Source organism: Sorex fumeus, unplaced genomic scaffold (genome assembly GCF_029834395.1).
Source record: "Sorex fumeus unplaced genomic scaffold, SorFum_2.1 ptg000042l, whole genome shotgun sequence".
Lineage (NCBI taxonomy): Eukaryota > Metazoa > Chordata > Mammalia > Eulipotyphla > Soricidae > Sorex > Sorex fumeus.
The window spans coordinates 1,763,275-1,772,032 of record NW_026606099.1 but is presented as its reverse complement, the minus strand read 5'-3'; positions in this window follow the sequence as shown (position 1 = coordinate 1,772,032).

Sequence of the window (8,758 nt, the reverse complement as noted above, 5' to 3'; positions counted from 1 at the left end):
ACTTCACAGAGCAGGTAGAAGGGGCTGCAAAGTTTAAGAAGAGAACTCTCAGAACAACCATCAACTGGGAGCTCTTTGACACTATTGTGGCAACATGGGAAGATGCCGTTGTTGACAACATTGATGAAGAATATGATCGACTGGTTTTTAATGAACATAAATTTTTTAAAAAATGCAGTGGAAGCTTCTCTGTCTCCTTGGTAAAACTCACATATATCATAAAAAGTTGTCAACATTACATTTTCAATCTTGCTATGAGAATAATCTGTTTTATTTTAAAATAAATTTTTAAATAATAGTCGTGTTTATTTTTCTTTTTAAATTTTTATGATCAAAATCCTTTTTAAAATGTTAAATATTTCTTTCAAATAAATTATTTTTTATCAAGAACTTTTAAAAATTGTAAAAATACAAAACAATGCCACTCTTCTAACTGGATTTTGAAAACACATCTTTAATATAAAAATACATGTATAACAATATTTTAAAGCAAATTAATTGTGTCTAAGTTAAGTTTCTAATATAGTTAAAAAATAAAGTTCAATACAAAATTCCCTATATAGAGAATTTTGTGGGGGAAATGCTGTCACCTATATCTTTTATCTGAGTACAAGAAAGAAATATTTATATCAAAGTACTAGAAATTTCATAAAACTGAGAATTCTAGACTTACAAGCAAAACGTAGTCTTATAAATGAGGTTCTTAATGTAACTTGACAAGTTGTCAATTTTTCACAAAAACTAGATACTTTCCAGAAGTGACTAGCAATCACATGTTGTGATAAACTCCACTCTTGCAATAAAAGTCATCTTTTCCCAAGTAAAGGTAAAGGTAAAGGCCCTCCCGTTGTTCATCGATTTGCTCGAGCGGGCCCGGTAACGTCTCCATTGGAGACTTTGTTGTTACTATGTTTGGCATATCGAATACGTCACGGGGAGCTTGCCAGGCTCTGCCATGTGGGTGAGATACTCTTGGTAGCTTGCCGGGCTCTCCGAGAGGGGCAGAGGAATCGAACTTGGGTTGGCCATGTTGTCTGCGTGCAAGGCAAACGCCCTATTTCTTTCTTTTTTTCTGCAAATCTAAAATTGTCTCTAGAGAAATCATTAAAAGTAATTTTCAATTTTGTTTCTGATATTTTTTACTCTCCTTCCAGTCATGAAATAAGAGTGAAAACTATTTCCAGGGTAAATTAATGACATCTTAAGGGGAGATTCAGAACAGCCAGGATTGTGATCCATTGGAATTGTCAACTAGTAGTCAGCTCAATATGTGTAATTTAGAGAATTTATAATGTGATTGAACATGAACAGCCTGGAAAGGGCTGCCTATTAATGCCACAGAAAAATTGCATTCAAAATATTTAAGAATTATTTTAAATGTAAAAATGGAAAGACTGGGACACACAAATGAATCTCAGATCCCAGCAACTTGCTGCAGAGATGGCGTGGGACTTTGCAATAGGCCTTTTCTGCTGGGCTGCTTCAGACGGGGGCAGGTATTGTCCCTCTGCCTGCCCTCTAGAAGCTCCAGCGGCCGCCATTTTCTAGAAGTCAGAAAGAAGCTCTAGGTACGAGTGGTGGTGAGGACAAATCCAAGGTCTCACGGGACGGGGTAGGAGTGGGCCCTTCTCCTCCCCACCCCCCGCCCCAATTGGACTCCGAGATGACACCACATCTGCCCACCATTTACTTAAGCTCCTACATGGCCATTATCCAGAGACACACAAATAAATCTAGGACCAGAGGAACTTGCTGTAGGGATTTCTTCAGACCCTAATTATTAAAATTTTATAATTCCTAGAGCAGAGCGGCCATGTGGCATTATATTATATCTATAACAAGCAATACAAAACACATTGTCTATCATTACATTTTCAGCAGGTATGAGGGGTGGTAGGACTGGTCTCAAAATATCGAAGGTAATAAAAGTAGAGAAAGAGTATTTTGCAAACTGTCTGACACACAGGAAGGGAGAGGTGTGGAATGGGGGTGGGGGGATACTGGGGATTTTGGTGATGGAAAACACACACTGGTGAAGGGATGGGTGTTTGATGACCATATGATTGAAGCCCAGACATGAAAGTTTTGTTACTGTACCGCACGGTGAATTAATTTTTTTAAAAATGGAAAGACTGAAAAAAATATACATGATGATATGCAATCCACATTCTAATTAAAGTGGTGAAGTCTTGATTCTAAGTGAACTGGGAAGAGTTAAGTAAGTACATGGCAAAATTTACAGAACTAATTAAAAATTGTAGACATGTAATAGGACTGGAGCAATAGCACAGCAGTAGGGCATTTGCCTTGCAAGCGGTCAATATGGCCAACCAGAGTTCGATTCCTCCACCCCTCTCGAAGACCCCGGCAAGCTACAGAGAGTATCTCGGCCACACAGCAAAGCCTGGCAAGCTACCCATGACGTATACGATATGCCAAACACAGTAATAATTGTCACAATAAAGATGTTACTTGGCCCGCTCGAGCAAATCAATGAACAATGGGAGGACAATGACAGTGACAGACATGTAATAAAATCACAATAAATACATTTACAGAGAATTTTCCCAAAAAATCAAATAACGAGTATGAATGGAATAAAATGAAACAGTAAAAAAGTAAACAAATAATAGTGAGCATAATTACACTTATCACTTAACTTCCCATTAGTTGTCGATTTGCTTGAGCGGGCGCCAGTAACGTCTCCATTCGTCCCTATCACGTGCCAGTGTAGCCCAATGGCATCTGTTCGCTCTGGGAACATGAAGAGCCTCAAACCAATCGTTCATGATCTTGATGAAGAACTCTGACCATCTGGTAGATGGGCGGCCACGCGGTCTTTTGACATCTCGTGGGATCCAGTCGGTAACAGCTCTAGTCCAGTGGTCGTCTTTAAATCTCATTACGTGACCAGCCCATCTGATTTTTGACACCTTCACATATGAGACAGCGTCCCTGATTCTTGATCGTCAATGGATGTCAGAACCCCGAATTCTTTCTCTCATTTGAGTGAAACGTGATATTCCAAGCATAGCTCTTTCAATTCCTCTTTGGAAGACCCGAATAACATTCTCATCCTGTTTACGTAGGGCCCAGGTCTCTGAGGCATATGTTAATGCAGAAAGAACAGTGGAATCAAAGAGATGTGCCCGAAGCTGGAGGATCTTCATCCTCTTAGCTATTTCTTTAACGTTCTTGAAGGCGTTCCAAGCTGCTCTCTTCCTCCTGCCCAGCTCGAGAGCCAGGTCATTTGTCATGTTGACTTCTCGACCTAGGTACACATAGCTGTTGCATTCAGAGATGGTCGTTCCGTTGAGAGCGAATGGGGCATCAGGAACGAGGCTGTTTCTCATAAACATTGTCTTCGTAAGATTCAGCTGTAGTCCTACCTTTCCACACTCACGGTCAAAGTCGGCCAGCATTTGTGCCGCTTGGCTGATGTTTGGTGTTATTAAAACAATGTCATCAGCAAAGCGGAGGTGGTGTAGTTGCCGACCATCTATCTTCACTCCCATTCCTTCCCATTCCAGTCATCGCATGATGTTCTCGAGGGTGGCACTGAAGAGTTTCGGTGAAATGGTATCACCCTGCCTAACCCCTCTCTTGACATCAATGATTACTTCTTTGTAGAATGGTAAGATCCTGGTAGTGAATCCACAATACAGCTCACGAAGGATCTTGATGTATTGGGCTTGAATGCCCTGATTGGCTAGGGCTTCAATGACCGCTTCCGTCTCAACAGAATCAAAGGCCTTCTTTAAATCAATGAACGTTAAACAGAGTGGCATCTTGAACTCCCGAGAAACCTCAATGAGCTTGGTTATCGTGTGGATATGGTCGATGGTGCTGAATCCTTTGCGGAACCCGGTTTGTTCGCATGGTTGTGCTGAATCTTTTGCAGAACCCGGCTTGCTCGCATGTTTGTAATTATGGGGTCTGTATTAGGGTCTGTTTGTAATTATGTTTGTAATGTTAATAATCACATCAAATACAATTGATTCAAATATGCCATTTTGTTCCTCAAAATAATCTCTGAACTGGAGTGATAGCACAGCGGGTAGGGCGTTTGCCTTGCACGTGGCCGACATGGCAGACACAAGTTCTATTCCTCTGCCCTCTCAGAGAGCCTGGCAAGTTACTGAGTATCTTGCATGCACAGCAAAGCCTGGCAAGCTCCCCATGACATATTCAATATGACAAACACACTAACAAGTCTCACAATGTTACTGGGCCTGCTTGAGCAAATCGATGAACAACAAGAGGTCAGTGACAGTGAAAATAGCCTCTTAAACATATAATGCTGGGACTCTAGAGCCTCCTCTTAGAATGGTGGCAAGCATATTCTCTCCACCAAACATCCACCAGGAGAAAGCCCAGCAACAACCACCCATACCTAATATCTTTCAGCATAGAAATGGCCCAGCTCCACAACTAATCTAGAAAAGATTAGTTGAACCATCCCAGGTGAACAGTCTTGGCTGAGAACTCTGAGGCCTTCTCAGAATTGGGCTGGGAGATTCCTACATCTGCCTGGAGGCCCAGCAACTCACACCTGACACCTTCCAACATAGAAATAGCCCAGATCCACAACAGAACTTCACCAAGGTGCCAGGCCACCAAATCATTCCAGCTCCATAGCTCTTGAAGCAAGAAGTCACATACAAAGAATCAATGAAAGTAGGTGCTGGTTCTTTCAAAGAACAAACAAGGTAGACAAACCTTTTAGCTAGAATCATGAAGAAAAAGAGAGAAATGTCCAAGTAAAATTGATCAGAGATATCACAAGAGACAACATGGAAATCCAAAATATTATGCAAGGTTACTATGCAAAACTGCATGCTGTTAAATTGGAGAACCTAGAAGAAATGAACAGAATCATATACTCTCTAGGGCCGAGCAATAATAGAGTTGGTAGAGTGCTTCTCTTGCATACAGCTGACCTCACTGTCCCTTGAGCCCTGCCAGGAGTGATCCCTAGCACAGAGCCAGGAGTTAGTCCTGAGCACCAGTGTGACCCAAAAACCAACCAACAAACAAAAAATATCATGTAGGCTCCCAAAACTGAACAAGGAAGAAGTAGAAAGCCTGAGCAAGTTAATAGAAAATAGTATTTAAAGACTCACAAATGAATCTCAAAACTGAGCAGCTCGCCCAGAGATGTTCCAGAACTTGCGCCAGGCTGATTTCACCAGGGCATCTCAGTTGGAGTGAGTGTCTTCTCTCCCCCACTCCAGATGAACCCCCGGTGGCCACAGACTTCCAGAAGAAAAACTCAGGTACTCAAGACCAGGGACTGAAAACTCCAGGCCACATGATGGCAGCAGAGATGGTTGGTCCCTTCCAGTCTCCCCACCCCCTTGGGTTCCTGGCTGTCATGCCCCCACAAACTGCCTCTGGGCCATGTTTAATCACATCACTGGTGTTGATCCAGAGACTCACAAATGAATTTCAAAATGGATTAGCTCCCTACAAAGATGTTTCCAGACCCCAATCACTTACAATTTTAGAATTCCAAGAGCTGCACAACCTCTCCTGATATTCATAACATGTGTTTGAAAATAAATATCTAGCGTCTACCTCTGATAGGCAGACTTGAACTGTGGTGGGAAAATTAGAAATAATGGTGGTGGGAAGGTGTAATGTGGCGAGATTGGAGTTGAAATATTGAATGTAATGTGACCAACCTTATGAAAAAATTTTTTAATTTTAAAAAAGAATAGTATGATGCTACAAGGAAAGATGAAATGCAATTTGCTGCATCCTAGTTTGGAGCTGGAAGATATCATGCTGAATGAAGTAAACCAGAAGAAGAACATAGGATGATCTCACTTATCAGTGGTAGGGCGTTTGCCTTACAAGCGGCCAACATGGCCGACCCGAGTTTGATTCCTCCGCCCCTCTTGGAGAGCCCGGCAAGCTACCAAGAGTATCTTGCCCACATGGCAGAGCCTGGCAAGCTACCCATGATGTATCCAATATGCCAAACACAGTAACAACAAAGTCTCCAATGGAGACATTACTGGGCCCGCTCGAGCAAATTGATGAACAACGGGAGGAACGTGATCCGTGATCCGTGAATTTAGAATAATTGGGTGAGAAAATGTGTAAACTCAAAAAGACAACAGCGGTCTTCTATCGCCCATGTTTGGTAGTTTCATGCCATTTCCCCCACCCTGGGGAAGCCAATAGTGATGGGCAGGCAAAGGAAACGAGGGCCAGGCTGGTTGGTGTCAATTGCAGTTTATTCCATTCCCATCTCCATTCTCCTCTGATTCTCCTCCTGCCTCTTCCTCCCCCATGCTACTTCATTCTCCTTCTCGATCCCCCTTCATCCTCCTTCTGGCTCTGAAATCTGGATCTGGCTCCCTCAGCCCACTCTTACTGCCTAGCTAAATCCCAAAACCATGAGGGGTTGGGGCTTACACATAGGTGTGGTCACAATCAATAGGGGTAAAGTTCTTTAGTTCTTTCCCTCAGGGAAAGCCGCTTTTAGGACAGATTCTCATTTAGCAGGTCGACCCAACCAACAACGGAATCCCATGGGTGTGTTTCTCCTCTCCTTGTCCAACAAACATATAAGCATTCAAAATATTAATCATTTTGTATGGACACAGTGAAAAATACATTAAGCTTATAGAATTGCTCTCCTTAGGGCCATCTCAGTGCTCAGAGCAGATTAGTCTTTCCTATCCCCTAGCAGGATCCTAGTTCGTTGTAATTTTTTGGATCATGACAGCATTCGTCCATGACCAAGCTCTCAACTTATAGTTGAGGATTGTGTCACTTTGACCAGGCCATTTCGATGCCAGGGTAGCTCAGAGCTTGCCCTGGTTCCATTCAGTCCCTCATCGAGAGCCTGCTTTTGGAGTACTAGGAACTAAGGGCAACAGAGGCTTAAGTCAAGAAAGCAGATGCCCGGGAGTGAACAATATATTCAAAGCCAATTAAATCCTAAATTATAAAGCATAATACTGTCTTCCTGTATCTATACTAAAAGGACATTACTTTAAAGTAAACTATTCAGGGAGCTGGAGCAATAGCACAGCAGGTAGGTTGTTTGCCTTGCACGTGGCCAACCCGAGTTCGATTCCCAGCATCCCATATGGTCCCCTGAGCACAGCCAGGGGTAATTCCTGAGTACAGAGCCAGGAGTATCCCCTGTGCATCGCCAGGTGTGACCCAAAAAGCAAAAAACAAAAAATAAAATAAAATAAAGTAAACTATTCATAAGACATAAGGAGAGGAGAAAATCAATATTAACTTACAATACAAGTTCAGTGTCCTAGAAGGATCTGACCTCACAAATTAACAGAGTCTGATTAGGGGAAAAAGCTGATTAACTGGTTGGGGAAGAGAGCATAGAGAAGTGGTTACAGATAAACGAAGGAATGGGAGTGACTCGGGAGCACTGTGATGGGTGTAACCTGATAAACCTAAGGTCCTTGTGGCAAGGGAGAAAGGACAAATGAATTGTTATCCTACAAGGAAATATAATGTAGTGAAGAGGGATGCCGATATCAGTCTTGATCTCAGAGTATAGGGAGGAAAAAGAAATAGAAGAAAAGTAATCAGGGGGGAAAGTAAGAAAAAGAAAAACAGAACTAATAAAGCAAGAGGGGTCATGGGCCTTAGCTATACCAATGAGGTGAGAGAGTGATATAGCTTATATCCAAAGTACAGACTCAATGGCACTGAAAACATGAGTTCTAAATCACAATCACAGAATTTTGAAATGTGCTTGTCAAGGTGGTAGGTAGAGGAGGTGGCAAGAAGAAGCATAGGAAGTTGACACTGATGGTGGGAATAATAATGAAATACTGTGTGCCTAACCCAATTATTACTAACTTTGTAAATCGTGATTCTTTAATTAAATATCACTGTATAACTGTCATCCCATTGTTCATCAATTTACTCGAGCAGGGGCCAGTAACGTCTCCATTCATCCCAGCCCTGAGTTTTTTCTTTTAATTTTTTATTAGTGAATCACCGTGAGGTACAGTTTACAGACTTACAATTTTTCGTGCTTGTGTTTCAGTCATACAATGATCAAGTACCCATACCTCCACCAGTGCCCATTCTTCACCACCACTGATCCCAGTATCCCTCCCCCCCAACCCCCCAATCCTACTCTGCCTCTGTGGCAGCGCATTCCCTTTTGTTCTCTCTCCCCTTTGGGGGAATTAATATTAAAACGTAGACTTAGAATTCCTACTCCTGTATTCCTTTGACACAGGAACAATTATCTCTGAGAAAACATAGTTAACCTTTGATCTCATGATGAATATATGAACTCTAATACAGCCATGTTCTGAATACAGTGAGCAATCGAATTATGTTTATGTTTATAGTATGAGACTAAAACCCAAGGACATTAGAAACAGGGGTCAGGATGAATGGTCCACAGTTAGAAGCCTGCCTCAAGTGCTGGGGGAGAGGGCAGATGGAATAGAGAAGGAACCACTATGACAATGATAGCTGGAAGGGATGGCTCTGGATGGGAGATGTGTGCTGAAAGTTGGTAAAGGACCAAACATGATGTTCTCTCAGTATTTGTATTGTAAACCATAATGCCCAAAAGGACAGAGAGAGAGAGAGAGAGAGAGAGAGGAAAATTGCCTGCCATAGAGTCAGGCTGGGGGAAGTGACTAGTGGGAGGGATGCTTGGGACATTGGTGGTGGGAAATGCACTGGTGGAAGGATGGGTGTTGGAACATTGTGTGGCTAAAACCCGGTCATGAAAGCTTTGTAACTATCTCAC